The 26,894-nt window shown below is 37.9% G+C and overlaps 1 protein-coding gene across 1 annotated transcript in view; it reads right to left on the bottom strand.

Moving 5' to 3' along the window:
- The window catches only part of Tll1 (tolloid like 1), a 183,510-nt gene that overhangs the window by 124,258 nt on the left and 32,358 nt on the right, over window positions 1-26,894 (bottom strand). The gene's annotated exons all lie outside the window — the stretch shown is intronic.

Below are 26,894 nucleotides of genomic sequence, written 5' to 3' on the forward strand. Positions count from 1 at the left end.
CCAAGATTTTTTTTTTAATGATGCAAGTGAGCCTCAGATAAACTGGATCACCAAATAACAAAATATAATCAAACCCAGTCTGATTGCAAAGCCCAAATATTTAGCTATGATTACTTTTCTAATATCTTTCTCTGTAACACCAATTTACTTTACTGTACATACCAAAACACATCTCCCCAGTGAGTGGAAATATTATAGTGTTGTAATTTAGATGTGAAATGTCCCCTACAGACTCACAGCTTTGAATAGTTCTTCCTTAGCTGGTGTTGTGGTTTAGGAAAGCTGTGAAACCTTTAGTATGTGTCTGGCCAGTGGAGGAAGTGGATCATGGTAGGGGGCAGTGGTTTATAACCCATCCCTTCTCCTTGTTCTCTGATTCTTCTTCGTCAGTGTAGAATGCAATGTGACTGGCCAATTTCCTACTCTTTGCCTGTTGCTATGACCCTTCCTACCATGATGGGCTGTTCCCCCTGGAACTGAAAGTGTAGGCTAAAATGAACACTCATTTAGACTGCTTTTTTCTTAGCAACAGGAAAATAACTATGACATACTCTGTCACATTCAGCTTACATTTTGCCATGACGCACTGAAGAGGCCCAGTAGGAGTTAATATAACTCTAGCAAAAATATGTTTTACGTGGGACAGGCTGTTAAAGCTGCTGATATTTTTAATAGGGTGCTGATAGCCAGGCATGCCCATGCCTCCCCAGATAACTGTTGCATCTCATCAGGTTCATTGGAAACCCATGCAGAACCGCCATGAATCTGCAAATGGGTGAACCATTATCATGGAGCCACATCCCCTCCTCCCTAGGCTCCATACACAGTCTTATCTATTGAGCTTGTACCTTACTTCTCACAGTCCATGATTAAATTAACTTCAGGCCTGAGATCGTTCCAGGCTTCCAGTGATATACGTGTTTCTTTCGTGCACCTGGATTGTTGTTGTTTGTTTATTATTCCTCCAGCCTCGTTAAAATATTTTAACAAGTACAGAATCGAAACTCAATTGCCCTCGAGCTATGAGGGAAATACGATTTCCCCAATCGACCTTGACAGATAAAGCAAGTATGAAACATTACAACATAAGAGAGTAAAAACACAAGCCCAAGAAGGAAGCATTGTGCATATTGCACACTCTTCACCTGGAATATAGTTTATAGATTCACTACACAGTCTAGGCTGACCCAATATTCTTCTTTTTTTTTTTTTTTTTTTTGTCTGTGATGACGGTGGATTCACATTCCTGCCTCCAGCTCCCAAGTGTTGAAGATTCCCCTTTGGCCTCCTTAACACTGAGATAATGGTTTTGTGCCACCACACCCAGCTTAGAATCATGAATCTTAACTCCTCAATGCTTAGGTTCATTGAGAATTTTTTTCTTTTGCTGTCACACTATGCTTAGTTAGGGTTTCCCCTCAGTTTTATTATCAAATTCATGGTCATATTTTTCTCCATTTGTCTCTTTATAAGCCTATCCATATTTTCCAGACTATCAAAACATCTTCTTTGGATGAAGTCAACTTGCTCAATATACATATATTATCCTTCTGCTATTATCAGATGTACAAATATTCTGAGTATTTCAGACAAATAGTTACACTGAACCTCTCACAAACATTCTTACAAGTCTCCTCTCCCCATATCTGTTGCCTCTCCCCATTATCGCTGGGTACTTCTTGCGGTTCTTTGAAGATTTCTCATTCAAAGACAATTATTTGAATGAGAAATCTAAGTAAAGATTTCAAATAAGAGATAAGAAAAAATCAACTTAGATTTGAAAGTCAAAATAAATGTCTAAATTAAGATTCCTAGGCACTGGAGTGAAATTTGAGATAAATAAATAAGCCGAACACAAAGGGTTTTTACCAAAGATCTCTTTAAGAAAAGTGAAAATTGGAGAAAATATCATCTCTATTTCAAGTGTTTTGCTGCAGGATTACTTATTCCCTGAAGGCCTTTACAATTCTCTAGTATGACTGACTTCAGTTACTTACAAAAGACACCACTTCAAAAATATTTCTTTCTTCACAAAAGTTGTTAAACAACAAAATTAGGAGAAATTGTTTTCTGGTGTTAAGGTATCCAAATGGCATTGTGTGCTTGTCTAAACTGAAAGCAATACAGTATTCATCTATAAAATTCTCAAAAAATTTAAATGTTTGAATAAAAAAAGGATTTCTGCATCCTCCTCATCTCTAAACTGTAACAAGGAACAAATGGAGGCCCCCCATCTCCGAGGTGTTTTAAGGAGGAACAAATACCACTGCAGTCAACATCTCTGCAAATGGCAAACAACAACAAACCAGCTGGATGCAGCAGCATGAGGCGGTGTATAAATAGATGCTCCATGGAGAGAACACAGCCTGGAGAGGCAGGTAGAAGCTAGCTTCTGGTGCTGCAGCGCTGGCAAAGTGGAGCAGACTCCAGATGGAGAGGGGAAGCATGGGGGAACCCAAGTGTGTGGGTCCATCTGGCCCAACCTCACGGTTCCCGAAAACTGCATGTTGGGTGAAAAGCTGTTCCGAACGATGACAATTAGAAACAAAGGACTATGCAGACTTTCCAGACCTGCCCCCCACCTTGATCTTCTAACATCCAAAGCCACTGTGCAGTATCATGATGGAGAAGTCATTCATCCTTTCTCCAGGGGACTATGGCAACATGATGTCAACGCTCGTACCCAGTGCTGTGTATCACAAGACGACAATTGCTTTTAAAACATCATTCTGACCTTTATTTTGACTTTGTACTTTCAGATCTGAGAAACATTCTCCCAGAAGATAAATCTACTAGAATTATAATTAAGTAATCCTAAATATGAGAAGTTGGACATGAAAACAAAACCATAAGTATTGAAATTTATGCAGTATCCACTTTTCACTTATCATGTAAAGCTCATCCTGCTCTCATAGGGAGAAACAGTCTGTGGACTATAGTATGAAAGATGAATGTACTCCATGTTTTTGTTTTGTTTTGTTTTCTGTAAATTAAAGGCTCCTTTGGCTTTTTGAAAATGTTAATTTTTGCACCCCAATGATATTCATAGTGAGAGGATAACACAGGAATGTTGGCAGAATCAACTCTACTGTGCCTTCCACTGACTCCTACTATATTAGAATCATGAAGGTGATGAGTATGTATGTCCTTAGAAGACACTTGACAGCTGGAGACTACACTGCTTCTTTTCGTTCTTGTACAACTCTCAACAAATGTTTCCTCTGACAGCTTCAGACACGAGGATAATGTATTCTGATTACTGTTGTTCCCCTACTCTCTCTTACCTCTTGTCGTCCCCGTCCTCCCTTCAAGTTCCTTTTCCTCATTCATACCATTCTGGGTCATGTTGTTCTGAGGTCACATGATTTTACACAGAGTCATCTGTGTACACATGGGTTTGGAGCTACCCATGGGAGCCTGGTGAGCTCCACACAAGTATGCAACTGAGATAATGCCGGCCACTCCCCCAGAAGCCATTAGCAGCCAACAGTTTGGCCTGGATGGTCGAACCCTGTGAGCCCTCCCCAGTCCACGACTAACTAACTGGTGACAGGCCCTGTCCTGTGAACTAAAGACAGCCACAGCAGTGCTGAGATCAGACTGCATTGGCTGTCAGGCTCAGAGGACAGTATCTCACAGCCCTTCTCCCGGCTCTTACATTTTTTCTAGACCTTCTTTCACGTATTCCCTGGGTCTCAGTGGAGTGGTATAGTTGTTCTGTTTAAGGCTGAATGCTCAGTCTTCACTTACCGCTAGCACCCTGAGCAGCCATCCATTTTGTTTGTTTGTTATTGTTGGTTTTGTCTCTGTATTCACTTCTATTCATGAAAAGAGAAGCCTCTCTCGATAAGATTAACAGGAATATGTTGGAGGATATTTTATCACACTGTGTGAGGATGTATTGCTGTTTTACCTTGCCTGCCTAAGGTTTAATTGGTTTAATAAAGAGCTAAATGGACAATAGCTAGGCAGGAGAGAATAGGCAGGACTTCTGGGAAAAGAGAGGAACTCAGGATTAGATTTAGGCATGCAGAAGATGCCAGTGAGGCATGGAGGGAGTCAGATGTGCAGAATGGAGGAGACAGAAAGAGCCACAAGGCAAAACATAGATAAACAGAAATGAGTTAATTTAAGTTAGAAGAGTTAGTTGGAAACACGCCTAAGCTAAGGTCAAGCTTTCATAATTAATAATAATTCTCTGTATCATTATTTGGGGGCTAGTGGTCTGAAGAAAGTCCAACTACAGTAACATTTTGGTTTTGTTTCTTTGTTCACTTCCATTTAAAATCTATACTATCTGCCCATTTTCGTGGATCTTCATAAAAAAATCTGATAGCTGCAAGGTCATAAACTGGTAAACAATATCTGAAAATTTGGGATTTAAGACCATGTCTGTTTCTCCTCTTAAGTATATAAATCATTAATAAGAATATGTCGGCTAATGCAAAACTGAGTATTCACTCACAAACAAGCTTCAAACCTAGAACAGTTCCTCTAAATGTTCCAACTAACTTCTTGAGATCTTGTAAGAAAGCTTACAGCCAGCTCTACTTGATAGGCAAGACCTCCTGACTGTAATAGGCCAAAGCATCGACAATAACTATAAAATATTACAGAAACTCAGCATATCCATTTAGACCTTTTCTAATCTAGTACCAGATCATTTCATATTTTCCTTGACCTGGAAAAAAATTGTACAGCTTATTAGAATAATTTAATGAGCAAGAAATTCTTCCTTTTCAATCATATGAAAACTATTTTACCACAGGTTTTATGTGTGTAACTTCAAAAATACCAGACTTTTATCCTTAAGTCTTCAGAATGAACAATACACAAAATATGACAAATCAATGCTTTTATAATGAAAGTGTAACAATGAGAACAACCCTCCACAAAGCTGTAAGTGGGCATTCCACATCCACTATTCACTTCTTATTTTATACAATTTACATATGCTAATTTAATTATTAAAAAAAATTGAGGGGAAAGTTCCATGTGCATGAAATTTATAAGGACATTTTCCCCTAACAAGCATAATATATGCAACTCTAACAACAAAAATATAACAATTATTTATATAGCTTTTACATTTTATTATCTACCTAAGTAATCTGAAAAATACTTTAAAGTCCAAAGGAGGATTCCCTAAGTTCTATGCAAATATAATGCTTCCTTATGTAAGGAACTTGAGTATCACAAATTTTATGGAATATGTTGGGGTTAGGGATGTTCTGAAACCAATACCCTAAGGATACCAAAGGACAACTGTATGTATAAAGTGGTACTCTGGCACTGAGCTTTATTTATTTTGTTTAGATTTATTTTATGTATATGAATATCTTGCCTATATGACTGTCTGTGCAGGACCTGCCAGCCTGGTTTCTGAAGAAGAGGGCTTCAGATCACCTGTGTCTGAAGTTTCTGATGGTTGTAAGCCACCATATGAATTCTGGAAATTGAACCTGGGTCTCTGAAAGATCAGGAAGTACTCTTAATCAAGGAGCCATGTACTAGTTAGTTTTATTTCAACTTGACACAAACTATATTCATCTAAGAGGAGGGAGTCTCAACTGAGAAAATATCTCCATAAGATTGGACTGTAGGCAAGCCTTTAGGGCATTCTTAATTAGTGATTGATGCAGGAGGACCCAGGCCATTGTGGGTGCCTCCTCCCTGGGCAGGTGGTTCTGGGTTCTATAAGAAACAGGCTGAGCAAGTGAGCCATGGGGAGCAAGCCAGTAAGCAGCACTCCTTCATGACCTCCACACCAGCTGGTGCTCGCAAGTTCCCACTCAATTTGAGTTCCTGACTTGGCTTCCCTCAACGGACTGCGTGATCCATGACATGTAAGCCAAAACTTCCTCCCCAAGTTGCTTTTCTTTAGAACAACAACATTGCTATAAAAAAAGAAAGAAAATAGATAAACAGAAATCAGCCAACTTGATGGAATAGACCAATGTTTTCAATAGAGTTCAAACTCTGGATTCCAGAAAGATGCTTGTACTGGCCACCAGTGTTGTACATGAGATCTGAATATGCCATCCCATATGTTCAAGTGTGACTCAGAATGAGAAGAATCTTCGCTACTTACCAAATAGTCTCAAAGTCATGAGTAATTTAGCCAAGTCTCTCATAAACCTGTTGTTTCACTAAAGTGAGTCACCCAGCAGTCTTTTTTTTTTAAATTCTTTTTAAAAAAGCCACTGCCTACCCTTACTTTATAAGGTACAAAGAGCCCCATTAGAAATATAAACTGGTATTAACTACCCATGAGACAATCAAGACCAACAATACCTTGGTCTGGGTTATGTTGCATTTCTGCCCACATGCTGGGGTTCCTCACATGTCAGAAGACTTCATCTACTACTAATGCCTCATTTCCAAGTCCTGATTTTCCATGATTTTACTATTTCAATACCTTTCCATATTTCCTAGTCCCCTTACACCTTTCTTTCTTGGAAGGATTTTAACCAGTAACTTTATTTTGTTAATGAATGTAGACTATTTGGATTATCATTTCATCCTGAATGATGTTTGAGTTTATATAACATGTTTTTTTAAGGACTTGGTCTGTTTATCAAAACTTCCACTTCTACATGTAGAGAACTCTTATAGACTTCCCATGTAATGATTCTGAGATCAGTAATTACACCCCCAACTTTCATTCCTGGTGTTTGTATCCTGTGTGTGTTTTCTTTTCCCCTTGGTCTCTCTGTCTAGAATTTTATTGATTTCCCCCTCAATGAGCCAGCTTTTAGTTCTATTGATTTTTCTGTCTGCATCTTTTAGATTTAAATGACTTTTGTATGATTGTCTTCCTTTTAGATTGTTGCTTTAGATTTTCTCTTTTTATAAATCTGAAGATAAAAGCTCAAATTATTAACCTCAGAACATTTTCAATAGAATCATTAGTTATAAATTGACCCTGAAGTTACTTAACATTATTCTTTAAGTTTAAAATATTGCCTAATACTCTCTGATATTTCTTTTGTGACCAGTGAGTTGTTTATTGGGTCAGTTATTTACAACATTTACTTTTTCCAAATATTTATTATTTTCATATCACCTTTCTTCTACAAATTCCTACTTTTATTGTTTTGTAGTTAAAGAATATACTTCAAAATATTTATTTTAATAAAATTGTATTGTGACTTCCAATGTGATCTATCGTGAAGAAGCCACAGTCTGTGTAAATGCTTAAAAAGAATATCTTCTATGCATTGTTAGGAAAATGTTCTAAATTGTGTGCTACATAGAGTTGATTGATAACACACACACACACACACACACACACACACACGCAGGCACGCACGCGCACGCATGCACACACACATGTCATATATATATATAATATATATATATATGACATACACTAAAAAAAGCCTGTACAAATTACTATATTTTATAATGAGTTGATGTTTTTGTCATAAAAATACCTTCTTTGTCACTGGTAATCTCCTGTAGTCTGAAGTACACTTTATTATATATTACTATTACTACTCTAGCTTTCAACCTAATTTGAGTTTAGATGATTTTTTTTTCAATTCTAAGCATCAAACCCAGGGCCTAGGATGTTCCAAGCAAGTATTTGCCCACTGATCTCTAACACTGGGATCTTGATCTCTCTATTTTTAGTATGCTAACATGAGTGTTTCAAGTATATTATAGTAGCTATCAGGCAGTTTGGCCTTTCATATAAAACTTGAAACTCTTTGTTTTAGTGGTATAGTTTGAACATTTTTATTTATTATAGTTACTGATATCTTTGGATTTAGTATGTTGTTTTATTTCCACTTTGCATCCAATCTCATGTTTTATTATGTTTATTTCCCCAGCAAATTAGAACAGAGAGTTGGAAAGTTGGGATAGGGGCAGCTTTAGAATTACGTCTACTGTAGTCTATCCACTTGTCCCCATTTGCTTCCCAAATGCAAAATGCATCCACACTTTTACCAGTGTTCCCTAGAATATAAGTCCATTGCAGCATCAACTCAAAACATAAGAATTTCATCTAAACTGGGTCTGTTCAAATGTCCAGAATCAGTTCCAGTAGAACCGGTGGTTCTCAACCTTTGGGTTGCAACCCTCTTGGGAGTCACATGTCAGATAATCTGCATATCAGAAATTGACATTACAACTCTTAACAGTAGCAAGATTACAGCTATGAAGTGGCAGTGAAATAATTTTGTGGTGGGGGGGCGGTCACCATAACGTGGGGAACTGCGTTAGAGGGTCGCAGCATTAGAAAGGTTGAGAACCACTGCAGTCAGTAGAAGGAAATTAACAGTAAAGCAAAGTCATGAGTCCAAAGCCATTGCAATACTGAAGTGGGCAAAAAGTATCAGCTCAAGGTCCCATAAAAGTCTCCTGTGGCTGCTGGATCCTTCCTGTGTGCTCTAAAGAGCTCACTACATCCTTCTTCTTACTAGAAAGGTATCACCTATTTGTGTGTGAGTATTTTACTATGATTTTTTTTTTTTTACCTATTAGGAGAATTCTAGATATCAAAAGCCTTTACTGCTTTTCAAGCTTTCCCTATTTCTGTCCAATCTGGTAGTTTTTAACTGGAATAAAGTTCTCATGAATTGTGTAAGTTTTACATTAAGACTACAGGTTTGTACTATATTTGGCAAGACACTTCTCTATTGAGTCTTCCTTGGTAATCTTTTCTCCATATTTGGTTTCAGTTACAGTGACTGAGACCATTTTGGCACCACTCACATTTCTGGAATCACAATATATTTAATGTCAGGATCTGTGAGTCATGTCCCAGATCACTCAAAGACTGTCTCATGTACCTAGTACCCTGATCTTTTGATGCTTCTGAGGTTTGTAGGAAGAGTCACACACTTAGCATCTTTTTCAAAGCATCCTTTTCTGACAGCAAGTCTTCAATTTTATAGTCTCTTAACCTCTGGGTAAACTGCAAACTTCTGAAATCACCAGTCCTTCTTTCTTCTTGTTTAACATTTTCACCTATAATTTATCTCACACCTCCCATGTGTTACCATAAGCAGTAGAAAAGTAAAATATTATGGATTAAATATCTACATCAGAAAAAAATCCATATGTTAAAATCCCAACCCCCAGTGTGACTATATTAAGATTAAATTAAGTCACAAGAACGGGATCAGATCTGATGGGATTAATGTCCTCAAAAGAAGAAAAACTGAGAAAAATAGCAGACTAAAAACTATGTTGGAACATGTAGTTTACAGTATCTGGGTACATATCCTTGTTGCCACTTTTTACTCTACCGTTAACCAAAAGTCCCACATGTCCACCCTAATGTTTCCTTTGCCTCCATTTTGTCCCACTCCGACCTACATTCCTCTCCTCTCCTTCTCATCCGACAACCTACTACTTATTACCAGTCTCACTGACGTTGCTTACCTCCCCCCATTTCTTTTTATTTTCCACGCATGTTAGCATATTGTACACAGTACCCTTGGTGTCCCTTTATTCCTTTATCTAGTCAGTATAGTTGGCCACAAGTGTCCATTTGTAGTTGCCGGCTACTCTGTTATCACAGTGGTTGAACTACTGGATAGTGACAGTTGCTGCAGACAGAACTTACTGCAGGGCAGACTGGATATACAGCCGCATTCCCAGAATATACAGTATAATATACATTGGATATACAGCCTCATTCCTGGAATACCAGGTAATGCATGAAAACAGCACCACAAGTGTACTGCAGACTAAACTCTCCTGAAAACTGCAAGTACATACAGTGAAAGAACAAGGTAACCTGAATTTAAAGAAAAGAAAGAAAGAAAACAAATTTTAACCAATGGTCTAAGTCCAGACAGATCTCAGAGCAAAAACACAAGCAACATTAAAAAAAAAAAACCAGACAACTTGCCTTCTCCAACAGTTACTAGACCCATACCAATCAACCCTCATGAATATCACTTAGACTAAACTCTATATGCAGAATTCAAAAGAGTGATTATAAATATGGTTTTTAAAAAAAAAAAACAGCTCAAAGAGAGCTCTAATGTTTTTCCAAGAGAACATAGACAGCGAAATGAAATAAAGCAGGTCATTCTGTGGTCTGACAGTAGAATTTAAGGAAGAGATAGAAATAATGAAGAAAACCTGAACCAAAATGATGATGGAAATGAAAAGTAGACGAGGAGAGAGTTCAGTGGAAAGTCTCCCAATGTAACGGATTGTGTGGAAGACAGACTATCAGGGTTTGAAGACAAAATAGAGGAATCACATAACTCATTCAAACTCATTGATAATTTTTTCAATATATGAACCAAACATGTAGGAATTCATACTTCATGAAAAGGTAAAACCTACATATTATAAAGTATACAATGAGAAGAATTTCATGCAAAAGGCATAGAAAATATTTTAATAACACCAAAGAAGAAATTTTCACAAATCTAGGCAAAGAGGTGCATAAAACGCCATCAGTAAGGACCAGAAATGAAACTCCTTGTGCCATATTATAGTTGAATGATTAAATGTACAGAACAAAAATTGCCATCAACCGTCTTTCCCAGTTATGAATCCTATAAATTACAATAATAGCAAAATATTCTCACAGATACAATGGTGGCATGAATGTTATGGGGACAACTAACTGCTTTCTAACCGGATTTAAGGCCTGATCCCCAAGAAGATACATGTCTCTGCTCCTGAAAATCTAGTCAAGAACTTGTGGTTGGGGAACTCACAGGCCCCAGGGTGAACCTAATACTACGATTCTGTTCCATTGGCACAGTATCTCTACAACCTCATATTGATGCAGCTCCCAAACCTCATCAGAGGAATGTCTTTGTGTGGTCGAGGTTGGTTAGCACAGAAGTTCACAACTGGTCAAAGTGCCCAGAAAAGTGTCAGTGGAACGCTGAGCTACAAAGAGCACATCTATATCACTCCCTCCCCAAGACTCAGAGACCATCCTGGAAGAGAGGGTAGAAATACTGTAAAAGCCAGAGGTTGGGAAGGAATTTAGTCAAACAGGTCTTCTGGACATGACAGGATCTCTATACCCAGGAACTCACATTAGCTGCGGTTACTTACATAAAACTTGCACAAGATGAACTCAGGCAATATTCTTGCATGGAAGAAGAGACTCATCCACCACCATCTACAACTAAGTAGCTATGACACTTGATAGTGTTGGGATGAGGGACAGTCAGTTTCCTTTATGAGTATGGCCCCTGGCAGGTCCAACATGCTCCAGGAGATGACTCTGCTCTCACGAGTATATGGGCAGCACACATTGGATTCAATGAGTTATTTAAAAAACATTTCGAAAAGATACAAAGTTGAGAGGAGGTGGAAGGTGTGGGTGGATCTGGGAGAAGTTAAGGTGAAGAGTAAAGGATGAATATCATCAAGACTACATTATGAACTCCTCAAAGAATTCATAAAGAATAGCATATTATTTCAGAAAGAAAAAGAAGACCAGAGAGATCCCTGTGTCTATCATTTAACCATACATAAAAGAAGTCCTATGAGCACATATAGAGATGGTGGCCAATCCAACCAAACGAAAAAAGCCACAGAATGAATGTTTCCTTCTCCATGTTGATACTGGACTTCCTCACCTCCAGATCCCTGGAAATTATATTTGAGGTACAATCTATCTTGCCAGTAATATTTTGTTGTGTCACCTGAGGGGATTCGGAGGCTAATGTACCATGTAATCCAAGGTCCCTTTATCACTTGTCTGAGTACCTGAAATAAAATGAATTGCAGTGCAAAGATTAGCTGCATTATTCATTGAGTAGACTCAGCATATATGCAACGATTTGCTAGTTATGAATTGCTTAAAATCATTATTCTCTTCTATAATCTGTCTAGAAAGTGGCACAGACATGGAGCTGCAGGGATTTTGTTTAACTTGCTGAATTTTGGTCTTGATTTGATCTAATCATTTCTTACTATGCCACAATTATTACATTTTCAAATGGGAACATTTATTTCATGTCATTTTATGTTGGAAGTATTACTGGGTTTTTTGTTTTGTTTTGTTTTGTTTTGTTTTACTGGAGCTCACAGTAAAGAAAGAGTCTTAAGTCTCATATGAAATAATGTATTTAGGATTTTTAAATTTTTGAAATAATTAATGCCCATAAGGACTTTTGAAGTTGGGTTGTATTTTGTGTTATGAGAAGAACATGAGTCTTTGTGTATGAGCAGTTAAAAGGTCATAATTTGAACTGATGTGTTTGGATATGAAGTTGTCTAAGGGTAGAATCATGGTTGTTAATTCCAGTTTTCAAATTGATGATATCTAGAATGGCCTAGATGTCTTGCCTGTGTGGACTGCCTAGATTAATTGATATGGGAAAGTCTTCCTATACTAAGACTCTGGACTACGTGTATAAGAAGGAACAAGCCAGCTGACCACAATTACTCATTTCCTCCTCCTGACTATTGACACAGTGTGATCAGCTGCTTCAAGCTTCTGTTGCCTTGAATCACCCACCATGATGGATTACACCTCACACTATGAGCCATGTTGATCCTTCCATCCTTAAGTTGCTTTTTAATCAGAGTATTTATCAGAAAAGTACCTAACACATATGTGTGTATACATATATACATTCATATAAATTGTATGTATGTATAATCAAGTAAATGAATAATATAACGTATCATAAGGGATGGACTTACTTAGAGTTCATGGAGAAGGCTCATAAAAATGTATTATTTAAATTAAGACATGAACGGGAAGAATGAATAATCTAAGTAAATGAGCCAAGAGAATTTAAACAAAGAAATATAAAGTTTCTACAATAAGATTAGAGACCTACAATATGCCAGAGAGAAGATAAGGAATAAATAAGCAGAGATTTGAAGGTCAGATGAGGAGCTGGGATAACTGTAAGTACACTGGACATACAATTTCTAAGCAAGAGAGTGATAAAACTTGATATATAACAATAATTTTATTAAAATACACTTTAGAACCCCTCTCCTTGTAATGTAGCCCAGAATCAACTGTTGAGGTCACCAAAAAGAACATCTCCAAATATAAAATGAGCCTCCAAAGGAGTATGTAAGTTTTTATTACATAGATATATCAGAAGGCAGCTTATTCCCAAAAAACTGAATCCATGAAGACTGAAGCAAACATTTATTTGAAACTGTTAAACTATGCATGGACAGGTACAAAGGGGTCAGTCCCCAAGAGGAAGGCAGACTAGCTGAACTTCATAATGTGATGGGCAGAAGCCAACATCGGTTGACACATTCAACAGCAATAAAACATGTTTAACTGTAAATGTGCTATTCCAAATAAACTACACTGGAAAAGTCAGAAATAAAAAGTTGCTCCAATCTGTTTGCTCCTTATTTATACAGCATATGCATTTTTCCATGGCTTTACATGGTGAGGTGAGTAATAAATAGTTTGCTTCACTTTTTCCAGAGACTAAATGTGGCTTAGGAAGACTAGAAGAAACAATTTCCAAGGAACCCCAGCCAGAACTTAAATCCATGATTGACTTAATACTTCTAGACAAGATTGAATTTTTAAGGCAATAAGCAGTTTCATTTTAAAGAGGCATTACGGGAATTTAATCTACTCTTAAGGAAAGCTATAACAGAAGAATAAAGCAATAAACATGCGAAATGTCACGAAGATAAAATAATTGGTAAGCTTTCAAAATTTAGCACTCCCAAACTCTATGGAGATGCTAGCATCATAAAGAAAACTAATGGGTACAGTATACATCACATATATGTTACTAATAAGAATGGTCTTTCTTATCAAGGGAATAACGTTTAAGAAACAAAATCTCCTTTCATTATGCAAGCTTAAATTCCTTGTTTTGAATATTACCTTTTAAAGTTGCTAAATAGATTATAGAAGAAAATAATGCTTTTAAGCAACTGCATGAGCTAGCAAATCACTGCATATATGCTGAGTCTACTCAATGAATAATGCAGCTAATCTTTGCAGTGCAATTCATTTTTATTTCAGATACCCAGATAAATAATAAAGGGACCTTGGATGCACTACTCACCTTTAATAACTGAATACTTAATTTTTCTGTTTCTTTTAACCTTTAAAGGAAATAATCTGTCAGTGAAAATATCTTCCCCAAATAAAATTACTGCTGTTGAGGAACATCGAGTAATGAGCCTTACATCTTGATTTCCTGATAAAATCTACAGAGTAGATGAGAAATCTAAGCTACTCATGAAACCAAAACATAACTCTCATTTACTTAGTAAGCTGATGATGTTGTGAATGTGCTTATCACAAATCATCCTGTGAGGATGAAACCATACTGAACCTTGCTTTATGTCCTGACTCATTCAATTTTCCAATTATTAAGTTTGTGAACATGTGTGTGTGTGTGTGTGTGTGTGTGTGTGTGTGTGTGTGTGTGTGTGATAACTGTCTTATTGCACATGGAAAGTTGCCCAGCCAGATTACGTTCTGTGACACTGAGACAGGACATAAAATGAGCCTCAATGCAATCATGGAGATTGACAAATCAGGCAATAACTCTCATACAAACAGAGTTGGTGAAACAACGTATTCCAAGAAGGACAGTTTCAGTGATGACAGTGTTCCAAAACAAGCCTTGGACAATAAAGAGTTAGCTAGGAGAAGGAGAGGCGCTAGAAGGAGGCCCTGCAGACAAGTGGGAAGTGAAAACACAGACATGTGAAGTGGCTAGATTTCTGCCGCACGGCAAGCGCCAAGGTTATCACAATCATGAGATGTGTGAGGAGATACAGCTACAAAGAAACGTGAATGGACGTCCACAGGTGTTTCTAGTGGAGAAACAGAGCTTAATGATCTGGAGAAAGTGACTGTGGTCATCTGTAAAATGGATTAACAATATGTACGATCTTAAAAGGAATAAATAAATCAATTACTGAAAGTTAAAAAAAAGTGGCCCAGCTTAGCATCTACCCAACCATATGCATTATGTTTATTGAATAGGGGAAAGAAAGCGAAAAAAAACTAGATGTAGACCATGCAGCTGTGCTCTGGCCAGGACTTACACTCACACTGAAGGAACTAATCTGGATAGTGATATCCATATTATGTAGAAAAAACAACAAGAAACTAAATATTTAATAATTAATGTATATGGATACTGGTTGATAAAACTACTTCATATTTTTAGATTATTTAAAAATGCATTTTAGCACATTTTTAGGTTAACATTTAGCTATAGAAGTCCTAATATATTGTTAGGTGAAATTAAAATACCTTAGCAACAATGAATTATGAAAAGACATCTCCTGATCCATTCAGGAGCCTTATCTTAGGCTTTCTACTTGTGAATTTTAAGCCTTTCTGTAACCGTTTGTATGTTAGCTTCACAATTCCTTCCTTTGTGCTTTGAAATGACATTCCCTCTTTATTTTAGCTCTCGTCTATGCTAAATTCAAATTCTTGCCTCCTTAATAGAACAAGGCCAATCTATACTGAAAGGCATCAGAAGTGCCTTGACCAACAACAGTAGACCATGCCTCAGTTTCATCAAACAGCAAAAATCCCATTGAGTAAACATCTTGTATTTAGAAGACAGAACACAAATAACACTAAGCAAACCAATTACATCTTTTCAAATGAAGGACCAAGAAGGCATCCATTTTCAGTTTTATATAACTTGGACAAAGAGCTAAAAGTATATAAAATATATACGGAATAAGTGTCCTCTCAGATGTAGACGTTATAAAGTGATCATGAACTCTTTCCTATAACAAAATTGTGTCAAGTGCTGAGTTAATGCGTGCACAGAGTTAATAAAACAAGCATTCTGAAGAAACAGGATTGAACAAATTATGACATATTCAGCTGAATAGCAGGATATAGAACACCAGGAAGATGACTCCAAAATGGTGATTGCTGATAGAACACAGGCAAGCTTTCCCTTGCTCAATACTGCTCTTAGTCGGGAAACTAGATAACAAAGGTTGGCCATGTGCATTTTGCTCTTTAATGAATAGACAGCATAGGAAAATGAAAAGGTCACATGTCCACCTCATGTCTTTCCTAACCAAAACACAGGCAGGAACAACTCAGAAAGGAGGGGAAATCTCATGGTATTTTGCTTGGAATTATGTCTACTTTGGACATTTTTATATTAATGAATAATTTTATTTCATGGAACAAAGTAAGAATCAAACTTCTTTTTATATCACAAACTCAACCTTCATAAAATTACCAGTCTCTGAGGCATCTATGCCTGCCTGTCATAAGCATGCATTTATATACATATTATGTTGTGTGTATATAGAAGTTAGAATTCCTAATATCTTTACAAAAATAATGTAGCAAATATATTGGACAATTGATTAAAAATATATAATTATACACATAATTTTACATTAATGGAATTTCAAATTGTTTTAGCATACAGTCCAACTGAATTCTTGCTGAGGAAAAGTAAACATTGAATGAAATCACATACAATTTTGAAGAACCAAAATTCTGGCCTATCTACCAGTTAAATATGTATTCTGTAGCAAATGGTAGTTCTAAATGATCTAGTTTTCACAGGATAGTTATGGCATCATGGAAATAGACGAAAGTGAAGAGAAGCTGATTTGGTTTGCTTTTATGAACCGTGCTACATGGATATGAGAAGGACACATAAATGGGGGAGGGAATTCTAGCCAGAAGATGGATACATGAAGCTGAGGCTGGATGTTGAAATTACTATGAGCATGGTTAGAAAGGCAGCAGAGAGATACTGATAGAAACCTGAATCCTATCATGTGTGACAGTAGTGTGATGAAAACTAGCATGGTGAGTGTGGACTAAAGAGAAGAGAATTCAAGGGAGGAAGAAGAAAGGAAACCAGGGGAATTAAAGAAAAAGAAATTCCAGCAGACAGCTGATTATAACAGCATTAGATCCTATTAGATCTAATACCATCTTTGACACTAAAGACTGTGACATTTGAAAGTGGGAAAGGTAAGCAGATCTAGGGGGAAGTGCCCATACTTCACTCAATGCAGGGAAACATGGCTGGCTGTAACACGTTGCATATACATGGTATAAGAGGCAAAGCAGCTGGGTGGTGGTGGCGCACGCCTTTAATCCCAGCACTCGGGAGGCAGAGCCAGGTGGATCTCTGTGAGTTCAAGGCCAGCCTGGGCTACCAAGTGAGTTCCAGGAAAGGCACAAAGCTACACAGAGAAACCCTGTCTCAAAAAACCAAAAAAAAAAGGCAAAGCAAAGGCCATGAAGAACTCTACACAAAGCAACACAGTCAATATCACTGTAAGTAAAGCAAGATGAATTCCCAATTATTTTAACTATTGGTTTAAACACATCAAACATTATTAAATTACTCAGTTCAGGGGGCAGGAAAGCAGTTAAGAGAAAAGACAAAGTGTGGTTCCTAGCACACATGTTGGGCAGTTCACAACAACCCGGAAATCCAACTCTAGGAGATCTGAAGCCATTTTCTGGCATTCCCCAAGCACCTGAATGCCAACAAACAAACATTCATATAACAAAAAAAAAATCTTGAAAATAAGTAAAGGAATATCTATCTGTCCCTTTTAAACAGTGACAGTGAATGAAACTGTTGCTTTTAAAATTATGTGAAATGAAAAAATAATATATCACTTGTCTTGCCTTTCCAACATGAAGTTTTCCTCTGGTGGACCAAATAGTAGAAGAGGGGAAATACTGCAGTAAAATTATTTAATATAAATTAAAATCAAAGATGAAATATTTTCCCCCAATGTTCATAGAATTGATAGGTCTAAGCATTAAGTACAAGTGACTGTTAACGTTTTTAAAATCCTAAGACCAGACATTATGTATGTCCTGTTGCTGGAGTTGGAATCTGTATCTATATCCAACTGGCCACTTTGGGAGCTACAGAAGGCATAGGAACCTCCAAGTGCACCAAGCACCCAGGTCAGAAAACCATGGATTATGATGAGTTTCACCCTTTAAATCAGATTATAATCTCTCCTGTGGATCGATTATAAAGAAGTAAACTGGGGACTGGGGGGAGGGAGGATGCTTTAAACGTAAGAATTTTAAGACTGGATTTTTGAATGAACCAAGCTAACCTATAGTATCCAGGATACTAGAACACAAAGAAGTTATAAAAACAAAGACAGTGGGGACATGCGGGAGGACTGGAGAAACCACTGAGCAGGACAAGGTAGCTTGTGAACCACCATAAATGTCTCTTTTTGATTGCTGGGAACTGAACTTAGAGCCTCACACATGCTAGACAAGCACTCTATCACAGAGCTACAGTGTTAGCTATGTAAATACTCTTGATTTGGGTGGTAGTTACTCAAGTATTCAGCTGACACTTCACTAAGCTGTTTTTTTTTTAATTTAATTTCCTCCATCTGAGCTTTATCATCTAATGATAGGGTTTAACAAATAAGCACAGATTATGGGCACTTAATACCCCATTAAATTTCTATACACAGAGAGTGTCACTCCAGACAAGTGGCTGTTACTCTTTTAGCAGAGTTCCCCCAGTCTGTTCCTAAGGTAACAAAGCATTAAAACTTTACATTTATTGTAGGATTTTGGCACCAAGTTATATTAATGTGATCTAAGGTGTGTGTGTGTGTCGACCTGTGACAGGCCTAAATTCTAATCGCAACTCTACTTCTTTTAGTTTTGAAGCTAGCCTTTCTGATTATCAGTTTCTATGTCTTAAAAGTAGAAAATACAACTGGAAAATGTTGCTCTTATAACAGGCAATATTTCATTTTAAGTGTCTAAGGGTATGTTAGGCATTCAAGAACCATTGCCTGCTATTTTATTACGTAAAAAAAGTTTCAAAATCTAAGATTCACTTCACCAAAATAAAATCCCAAATACTGATTATTCCCAGGGGTGGCTAATCTATATACAGCAAAGGACACCACAAGCCTCTTAATGCTTTCCACTTTCTTCTGGTGGCTTACACACATTTGAAACTAATGTGAAAATGCAATCGTCTCCTCAATACAGGAACCGTGGCTGCTTTGACAAACATGTTGAAGTGTCGCAGACTCCTGGAGGCCACTCACAGAAGGGGCCAATAGGAAATGAGATGGTGGTGCCCCGAGAATCCATTCAAGGAAACCAAACAAGGTGCTAGGGTAAGCACACGATACCATAACATGGAAAACCCTTAATGACTTCTGACCATTTGCTGTCAAAGGGACCTCTCTGTCCACTGCTATCAGGTCACTCCCACACCCAGCTGACCTTGGGTATGAGTTCATTGTGTGTGCTTGATAAGCACCACGTTCTGTGCTTTTACGAGTCCTTAGAATGGCTACTGGACATAGCACCTCTTTCCCTCTACTGTCTTCTTTGCCAGGGTGGAGTCATTATAAGTCATACATCAGAGGATAGCAGAATAATTTGGGGAAGATACTGGTATATTTTTTTAAGAAAATATACGCTTATAAATAGTATTTTCTAGAAGTGCTCTGCACTTAGAAGGGGAGGGTAAATCTACTCTAAGAAGGAGGTGTGCCGGGCAGTGGTGGTACACACCTTTAATCCCAGCACTCGGGAGGCAGAGGTAAGTGGATCTCTGTGAGTTCGAGGCCAGTGTGGTCTACAAAGCAAGTTTCAGGACAGATTCCAAAGCTACACAGAGAAACCCTGTCTCGAAAAACCTAATAATAATAATAATAATAATAATAATAATAATAATAATAATAATAATAATAATAATAAAAGAAGGGGGTGTATGGGACCCACAGGAATTTCCAATAATATACAAAGGAAAACAAATCAAAGAAGCCTGTTGTAGCATGAACGATCTGAGAAGCAGGGAAACAGTCAAGTGCTCTGACTCCCACACTGTATGTTCAAAGAGTTCATGGTGTGGGGCAAGGAAGGTGTTGAGACCTAGCAGAGAAAGAATAAAGCACCAGGGCAGGCAGCACTAGGAACTGAGGGAGTGAAGAGCCTGTGGAGGGGACCTGCTTCACTGGGGTGCTGCGCCCTCGGAATAAATAGCATCACAAATCTAGATAGACAGAAATCCATATCAGCACTTCCAAGCCAAGTGTCCCTCAACTCATGAATCAGAAAAGGCACTCGGTACCGTGTCTACGACCTATGCAGGATAGGAAATACTTTTCCAGCTTTTGTTGCAATTGCTAAACTCTGTCACGTTGCCACAGAGTCACAAACTACAAGAAATGAATTAGTTCAGGTGTTTCAGTAGGAATTTTTCCCTAAATAGAGTAATTTATTTTTTTTCACTTCAAAAGCAAAATCAAAAAAATAATAAAAAGAAATAAATTTGTCCCTAGTACATAAAGACCTGTCTTTAGGGACTCAATGTTAATCTCGTGTATCATGAGCAAAACTGTTCATCCATGAACCTTCCTTAGAGCCCTACTGCTGCTGCTTCTCTGCCAGGCACAGGGGACAACAGTGGCCTTGAATGCATTTAATTGACACCCCCTTGCCTCATTCAAAATGGAGATAAGTAGCTGAGATCCAGAGATTTCTGGGAGAATGCACCCAGGTTGTGATTACTAACATTCCCCCCTCTTAGCCCAATCCAGCTTAAAATAGTATTGGCTCCCTTTCATGGCCAAATTAGTAAAGCTGTGTTGACTCAAGTCCAGCCAAGTCCGCTCTTTCCTGGGATATTTACTAGGATAACTAACATTGTGACAAATGCATAATGAACAGTTAATGAGAAAATTCTACTTTCTGTTGAGAGACAAAGTCAGGTTGCCAAGTATCAAAGCACTCCGAATTTAATCACATAAATGGAATCAACTGCCTTCCATGGGTGGAAGAATGCTTTTCTGTGCTCCTGCCTTTTACTTCTTACCTTCTTTGCAGACATTACTTCATAAGTCCTGAGCAAAGACCAGTAGATATTCTTGGATTGATTTCTAGAAAGAGCTCAAACATTAAGAAACGGGGTGTCATGGGAACTCGGCTGCTTGTCTGGGAGTAGAGGCTAGATCCCCTGAACTTCCCTGAAGATACCACGATAGGTGTTATATAATTGCTCATTGTACCTGGACATTTCCAAAAAAAAACACAGGAAATGTGGTCCCACACAAACTCTCTTCTCCTGAGGACCATCAGGAGGACTAAGGGGAAACTCATACAACAGTTATTACTCCTTTGCAGACAACAGAATATTAATTTCCACTCTGAAGACTGTTTTCCTTCTGTGGCACACACTGAGGGAAGATTCCGATTTCATTAACTACAAGAGAAATCTGAGGGTAGTGGTGACTGGGGTTACACTGACCCCCACATGTTCTGCAGTTGTGGACAAAAGTGGGTTCTGCCTGTTGTGAATGTATCACATACATCCTGGCACTCTTTCTACCATCAGGTTCTCTGTTTTAGAAAGTATATAAAGTATGTTATTATTCTTGGTTCATGTGAACTGTGAATTAATCAGCAACTTTTAAAAACTCAAATCCACTGCTTCAAAGGGGTTATTAGAATTCAGTATGATTTCAAGGTACCTTGATAAAAAAAAAATCAGACTTTTTTTTTTTTTATAAATTAGATCTGTTGTACTTGAGTTTTCTACAAAGTAACTCCCAGGATTAACAATGAGACAGCACATTGAGCAAAGGTTTAGCCAAGTAAATAGAAGTTACAGAGCTAAGGGAACCTGGGATGATAACTAGAGCTGGGTACTCCTGAGGCATGTACTTGAAGGGCGTGGCAAAGCGGATGTGGCATGGTGTTAAGATTCTTGTGGAATATTTTGATATTCTAAGGAAATACAAGGAGAGAATTTTTTTGAGCCAAGATCTTATATAGACCAGACTGTTCTCCGAGAAGCCACACAGCTAACGTTGACCTTGAATTGCCTTGACCGCCAAAGTGCTGGGCAATCATTCCACCAACAGACTATATACCCGGCCCTCTCAAGGAGTATTTTTATTCAGTGACATTCATGTTTCTGACATACTAAACATATTCATCATTACTAAGCATTGCCTGTGTTCTTCGTATGGCTATTCCTTTCCTTTCTGCTCCCCTTTCTATCTGAAAAGCTGGCTCTGCCGTTTGCCTTACAATCCCATCCTTTCTCCAGTATCCAAGTCAAGTATGTGTTCTCCCAGAGTACCCAGGACACCTTAAGATGACAATGGCTGACCTCTCTGTGTACTAGAGAGCTGTAGTCATGTTTTTAGGGAGTGCACACCAGGGTACATGGTCCCTTCTGACCTGACTTTCTCCCCAGGTAAATTTCAAGCAAAGAGAAACCAGAGCTGCAACCTCGCTATGCTTTCATTCTGAGCCTGTGGTCTGACCCAGAAGATGCTGGAGTTGGATAGATTCAATGATATTGCAATTGTTTGGATTAGAAGAAACATTCGATCTTTCCTAACTCTGACTTTTAGTGATAACTGAATGAAAGACAGAACGACATGACCAAGGCCGTGTAGCTGCAATGGAAACCTCAACTCTTGTTTTCACTCTTATGACCCATGACCCCTTAAAAACTGACTCTGAAAACATCACATTCAGCACAAAACAAAGCTGCTTGCTTATCTCCAAACCAAGAAGTACAAACTATTTAAGAAAGATGGGAAAAATAAGAAGAGAATGAAGATTGAAATCAAACAGTCAAATCTTCTGGGGTAGGTTTTCTCAACTCCCAAACAACTGAGCTTTCAGGGGAGATAACTGTTTGCTGTGGAGAGTTTTCCAGAGTATTGTGAGATGGCTACATCTTCTGTTCACAAGATGCTAGTAGCAAACACCCCCACCTCCAGTAATTACAATTAAAAATGTCTTCAGACATTGACCTGTGTTCCCTGAGTGCAAAACTGTTTCTAAGAACTACAGCTCCTGTTGAACCATCTAGCAAGACATGTCTTCTGCATTACTTCAAAGAATCCATCAATCAATTAGCATGTATAGCACACTGGCTCCTAACCAATATTCTTTTATTAAATATAGAGGCCAAAGCCTGAAAGGCTTAATCCTCTTATGTTTTTATTAATCCTTTTAATTAAAAACAATGACGTTGTCACTTGGCCTATGGCTATGAATGTAACAGCTAGTGGAGAAAAAGGAAACCAAAAGGTAAATCTTCCAGTTTTAGAGAAAAAAAAAACACACTTCACAAGTTTTAGATATAAAGTTAATACTTTTTACTTAGCTTTACTTTAGAATTCATTAAAGCTTTAATGAATATTATGAATATCAAGCATAAGAATCATAAATTCAGTGTTAGATTGAATCTAAGAAAATAAAAATTACTGAAAGCACAAACAAATGTATTTCCTTGACTTTGGCATATAAATTACAAAACCTGTTTTCTTTCATTTCAAGGGGAAATTTTTACACATTTCTCTGCTTTGGATTTTGGGATTGTCCTCCATCTTTCTCAATCCTGATTTATATTTTAGTTACTTTGTTGTTTTCCTTGCATTTTCTTTATTTTTTTCAGTTCTAGTATTCACTTCCAGAGTTCCGTTCCTGTAATTCATTTTTCAAAGCTATTGTCACGAGCATGAATATTCAAAGGCCAGAACTACTACTCCCAATTTTTGATAAAGATGTTAAAAATTGATTAAAAAAAATCCTTTTGAGTGTAAGCCTAGGCTTTAATGGCTGAGATATTTCTTCAGCCCAAAATTGAGAAAATGTAAAGTAGAAAAGTCCTAGTAGACATCATTTGGTACAGTAAGACTTTATCATGACATAAGAGGTGGAGCCCAAGGCTACAGCAACCATGCTTTCTTTTTTGTCATGTTGAAGAAAAGACAGAACAGCACAGTAAAATTAGTGAGCTGGGTGTTCTCAGATTCTGGCTTCCAGTTCCTAGCTCTTCTATGACACCCCTGGGTAGCAGTTGTCCTTAGTCAGTTAAGAACTAAAACAAACAAACAAAAAAACCCACGGTAATTGTGTCGTTTATGAGGTCCAGCAAAGGAAGGCATCTGTGAATCTTAGGTGATACCATTGTGATGGCTATTTTTATTTCAACTTGAGACAATCTACAGTTATCTAAAGGGAGGGAACCTCAACTGAGAAAACGCCTCCAAAAAAGTAGGATGAGCAAGCCATGAGGAGCAGTCCAATAAGCAGCACCCCTCCATGAACTGCATCAGCTTCTGCCTCCAAGTTCCTGCCCTGGCTGAGCTCCTGTCCTGACTTCCTTCAATGACAGACTACAATGTGTAAGTCAAATAAACCCTTTCCTCCCCAGCTTGCTTTCGGTCAAGGTGTTTTGCCACAGCAGTAGAAACCCTAACAAGACAACCATAAGAAGGTGACAAAATCAGACAAATAAACAGATGCCAGAGCTTCAGGTCCTTGAAAGAGTAGATCCTTGTATACTACCCTACCACCTTTCTAGTAAGAAAAAGCATTTAGCTACAAGAGTATAAATAAGTACAAATCATATCACATCCACATACCGGTCTGCTTGGTCATCTGAACACATTTACTCGTGGTTTTAAATTCATTTAAGAGGGATGTTATTGTTCAAGTATGAAGATTTGACCAGGAATCTTTCCCATTCTGATTGCTACAGCTTCAGTACAGTCTTAACCTTGAATTTGTATATGAAAAATAAAAACAGACAATGAGAAAGAGAGAGGCAGGTGCATGTGTTTGATATCTTACATTCCATAGGTTCAAAATTTGTCTGAGAATCCAGGGCTCTGCCTGGCAACCCACACCTAAAGTCACCATGTCATTGATCCATGATGTGATCCATAAGTTTACATTTTCATTTAAGTTACATTGTTTAATGCTCCCTAAAAACCTCTTTAAATATTATTGAAATAATCCTTGTATTTATGATTCATGTTTCTGATAATTAATATTGCATGAGTAAATATTTATTTTATTCGACACTCTGAAAATTTCAGACAAAATACTGATAATTTTAATTCCAAGTATCAGCAAACTGTATTACCAAAGTTGTAAAAATATTGCTACTGTATTTTGGAAACTTGCTATTTTATAAATAATAACAATTTGGGGGGAATGTTCCCATTTTCCCAGAGCTACCATGTATGATTGTACTAATTACTCAGGTGCAGAGCTCTAGGTTAACAGTGGAGGTGTTTACTCCAAGGGCAATTTCAAAGCCGAGAAACCTGAAAGAGAAAGTGTCTTGCTCTACTCCTTCAGCTTCTGAAGGATACTTCACTGATAATCCATCCAAACACAAATGCAAGCCCCTGGTGATAGGTAGCCTTGCCTGAAGGCGGAGGTAGGTGCACAGAGCCCCTCTCTCAGCATACAAAGAAGCAGAGGAAGTGGGCAAAGGCCAGCACAGTCAGATGCTGTCCTGGCACCCAGATCCTAAACAAATTCCTGAGAGGAAAGCAGTTGCTAGCCACACAACATCCTAAGTTCCCAACGTTTCAGCGTTCACGTATGTAAAAATCTTACAATCTGGCTGGAGACACAGCACAGTGGTACAGCATGTGCCTAGTGAAAACAGGAACTAGTTTCAATCCCAAGCACTTCTAAATAGAAAATAACTTCCAAAATCATAGGATAAGGCCCACAAATAACCCTCTGATGACCACTCCTTCCTTCTCTGACTAGACATAAGAATGTATCAATGTCAGTCTTTTTTGCATTGACCGAAACTTGAAACTTCAATGTGACTCATGAGCATCTTCCTAACTCGGTGTGAAGTGTGAGTGGAGCCTTTTGAGGGGAACTATTTCTGAGATATCACGTGGCCATGAGAGGACTTAGACGTCTAAGTAAATCATGGCAAATAGTAGAAAGGAGAAGAGAAGACAAGAAAGAAAAGAAAGAAGAAAAGACAAATGGGAGCAAACGTCATGATTAGTATTTTCGTAAATGGGAAAGGGGAATCCAAGAAAAAAAAAAACAGTCCCAGTTTTTAGCTTTTGGGGAATTAGAGAATACTGAACAATGTTCACACAAACACCGAGCTTTCTACACCTCTCTTTCCACTGCAGGTTTCCAAAAGAGCCAGCCAATTACAAAGAATGCTGGCAAGTAAAAAGACTTAGAAATCATTTCAAATTATATATTCCTCTTGAATGTATGATATTTAAACTGTTAACAGCAAGATAAACATGTTCTTTGCCTCCTGTTACATATTCACTTTTATCTTCCCCCAGCCCAGCCCAGCCCAGCCCAGCCCAGTGTTCTTGGCGTGGGTCTCTTGGAGTGCACTCTTTCCTGGCGACCAGAGTGGCGGTCAGCATTTTTTTTTCAATCAGTCCTGACAAGCCACAGCAGAAATAAAGGAGTTTCTTTGTCTTTCTCATGCAACATCCTGTGCACCTAAAAATTTGTTGCTTTTTTTTTTTTCAATTGAGATAGATCTCTATGTATTTTTTTTTCTCCAACTGTTTGATTTCTTTTCATACATTCCTTTCTATGCTTCTGTTCTTCTCTGAGCTACTCCATGTGAAACATGTGGCGGTGTGGCTTTGCAAAGTTAATTGAAAGTATGGCAAACTCAGCTAGAGACTTAAACCACAGAGCCGCCTCAGCTGAAGTGTGACCATACACACCTGTCAGCACTACCTGACGTTTCATTGCTCACTGGGGATCAATGACATGGCTCTCCTTTTTCTGGCCCAGCAGCTTAGAAATTCACCTTGTCTCCCTATAAGATATCAAGGGAAAGATGTCAAAATGCTTTGCAAGAAAGCCTGCCCGAAGGATATATAAGTAACATGATACTAGTAAAGAAGGATTCATAGGGTACAAACTTGAGATCCAGAAACAACGTGGAAAATTTGACCCACCTTGGGAAATAGTTAAAAGTCAGAGGAACGGAGGAAATAAAGGGAAGGAAGAGGGAATTACAGAGGAAACCAGCGAGAGCTTGATGCTGGCACATGCCACAGTAACGGAAGTTGCTTTGCATACATATTTTGATGTCACTTCATGCATTCTGTATGGCCCACTCACCATATGTGAATTCCCTCTCTTCTTGATGAGTTTTTAAATAAAATCATGT

The sequence above is a fragment of the Peromyscus californicus genome, unplaced genomic scaffold, assembly GCF_007827085.1.
Source record: "Peromyscus californicus insignis strain IS unplaced genomic scaffold, ASM782708v3 Scaffold_23__1_contigs__length_62951481, whole genome shotgun sequence".
NCBI classification, from domain to species: Eukaryota; Metazoa; Chordata; class Mammalia; order Rodentia; family Cricetidae; genus Peromyscus; species Peromyscus californicus.